This window comes from Mastomys coucha, unplaced genomic scaffold (assembly GCF_008632895.1).
Source record: "Mastomys coucha isolate ucsf_1 unplaced genomic scaffold, UCSF_Mcou_1 pScaffold12, whole genome shotgun sequence".
NCBI classification, from domain to species: domain Eukaryota; kingdom Metazoa; phylum Chordata; class Mammalia; order Rodentia; family Muridae; genus Mastomys; species Mastomys coucha.
The window spans coordinates 70,382,814-70,385,525 of NW_022196894.1; the positions used below are offsets into that span (position 1 = coordinate 70,382,814).

Here is a 2,712-nt window from a genome sequence, read left to right on the forward strand (position 1 = left end):
GTCTCACCAAAAATTAATGCTCTTTTTTCTTTTTTTTTTTAAAAAAAAGATTTATTTTATGTATATGAATACACTCTGTAGCTATCTTTGGACACACCAGAGAGGGCATCAGATCCCATTACAGATGCTTGTGAGCCACCATGTGGTTGCTGGGAATTGAACTCAGGACTTCTGGAACCACAGTGTGTCCCTATAGTATTCCCTTTTGTCCACACTTCTTTGCTTGCAAACGTTCATTGCAATGACTGTTGTCTAGTAGGAAGCCTCTGGCTTCTGCTACTCTATGGATACTGGAACTTCACTGTGACTTTTCTCAGATAGCATGTTGCTGCCCTGTGCCATGGAAATCTTGTAGTTTTTGAGCAGTAGGAACTGGCTCCCTCAGGCATTCTAGCATTTCATTGATGGGTTAGATGTTAGGGTGGGCCAAATAAAAGCCCTGGATCTGGGCCTGAGAGGTGTCTGAGCTGGCCAGCTAGCCATCTCTCCTGATCTCATGCCCTTGGGTCAGCTCACCTCTACCTCCACTCCTTGCTACCAAGGCCAGCCCTGCCCTGAGGCCCTGGCAAGGTGCAAGGGCCACTCTCCTGAGTGTTGCAGCCAGCAAGGTATATGGTCAGTTCTTCCACTCTCATGACCCAATGGGGCCAGCTCTCCTGAACACCACCAGAGGCAAGGGCAAAAAGGAAGGGAAGGGATCTCTCTCTTACCAAACAATAGACAAGAGATAGGGTGGCTTTGCCGCACTCATGATTTTAGGCCAGGTCGCTGGCAAACCCCACATCCTGGGTTAGTTCTGTTGTGCTGCCCAGGTGAAGTACAGGGTCTGCTCTCCTGAGTGCTACATGGGAGAGGCAGGCACTCTCCTGTACTTAGGATCCAATCGGGGCCACTCTCCAACCTGCCAACTATGGCAAAGGTAAAAGGGAGGGGAGGGGACCTCTCCCTTGCCAATGCCACCACCCAGCAGACAAGAGGCAGGGTCAGGTTTCCCACACTCATGCCCTGCAACCTCCACATCCAGGGCTAGCTTTACTGTGCTGCTCAGGCGACGAGCAGGACCCGCTCTCCCAAGAGCTGCAGTAGGTGGGTGGCAGGAATAGCTCTCCTGATGTCATGATCCCATAGCAGGTCTCCTGCCTGTCATAGGTGACAAGGGACAAGGGGGGGGCATCACTCTTTTGCCTATGCTACCACTAGGCAAACAAGAGGCAGGGCCAGCTCTTTCACATTCAAAAACTTGGGCCAGCTTACTCTTGACCCTGACCCTGGATCATGGTCAGCTTTATGGTGCTGCCCAGTTGAGGTGCAGGACCTACTCTTTTGAGTGCTGAAACACAGCTCTCCTGCTCTCGGATGCTCACATCCTCGGGGCCAGCTCACTCATAACTCCCTCAAAGGGGGAGGGGGGACTGCTTTCTTGAGTACTGCCTCTCAGCAGCAGAAAGAAGGCATCCACTCTCCTGCTCTCTTGCCCCTAGGGCCAGCTCTCCCATGATGCCCAGGTGAGGGGTGGGGACAGTTCTGTGCAGCCATCAGATATCTATCTATCTACGTGGCCCAGGTGGCAGCTTAGGCCAAAGACATCTGCCTGGCCTTTAGTTGTAACAGACCCCTGCTGCAACAGGGCCACAGAGCCAGACATAATACTCTGTGACAGCACAGGCCAGGACCCCACCATGGTTCTAGGGGCCATCACCAGCTACTCACATCAGTGTGTTCCTCACTATTCTTGCATTTCCAGTTTGCCTCTCTTTGTTGTGCCCACATCCTCCTGTTTCTCTTTCTCTTTTATTTCTCCACCTCTTACCTATTCCTTTTAGTGGTGTCCTGGGTTTCTGAGTGTCTAGGGTCATCTCAGGAGTGCTTTCAGGAGTGATATGTCTGGCTTGTTCATTATGGCACTGGGCAGCAATAATCTCACTCATGGTCTATCCCTATTACCCAGGCTTGCATGGTGCCAGACTACTGTTCATCACAGGCTCACTCCTTGTTCAGGCCCCACAGTAATTGTCTGGTGATAGTCTCAGCTTTGCTCCTCTCCTGGCCTGCCCAAGTGGACCCTTGTGAGGGTTGTCTGTCTCAGGCCCGCTGCCACCCAGGTCTCATGGTCCCAGGTGGGGTTCTTCTAGTCTCTGACATTGTTTCCCATTCTGGGAGCCTATTCATCCATGCCTGTCTGGCTTTGGACTGGTGGTCACCTCAGCCTCCCCTTTTCAGGGAATGTTACTCTACTAATTGTTCAGATATTCATAGATAAGAACATGGAACATGGGCATCCTCTCTCCTCTCAGTCACCTAATGACACACAGGTGTCAGGGCAGCCACATCTGCAATGCCTGTCTCTAAGGACAGGCAAATACTGCTTTTTTTTTTTTTTTAATTGACCTTCCTTTTCTTCACTCTTTACCTGTACATATTTTTTTCCTGAGGCTATAAATACTAGAATGCCATTTGTGATCTTTCTCCTGTGTGCTTCTGATAAATTTCTGCTTCCCTTAGGTAACTGTTCTACTGTTCCATACCAAGGTCTCCCATCTTCTGCAGGTAGTGAGGAACAAGAGGGGAGGAGGTTATCCCTCCCTTGTCTACAGGGAGATGAGTGGCAGGGCCAGCTCTCCTATGCTCACATCCTTTTTCTTCACTCTGTGCCTTCAGAGGTTCCTCATTGTGTGTAGGAAAAAAAGAGGCAAGAATAGGTGCACTAAGTAT

At 50.3% G+C, this 2,712-nt stretch overlaps 1 non-coding gene across 1 annotated transcript; it reads right to left on the reverse strand.

The window, feature by feature from the left end:
- Nucleotides 1-2,222: 2,222 nt before the first annotated feature.
- LOC116086726 lies at nucleotides 2,223-2,356 on the reverse strand. The gene has a single exon (XR_004117089.1). It is a non-coding gene; the product is annotated as a small nucleolar RNA SNORA17 (small nucleolar RNA).
- Between the last annotated feature and the right edge of the window lie 356 nt (nucleotides 2,357-2,712).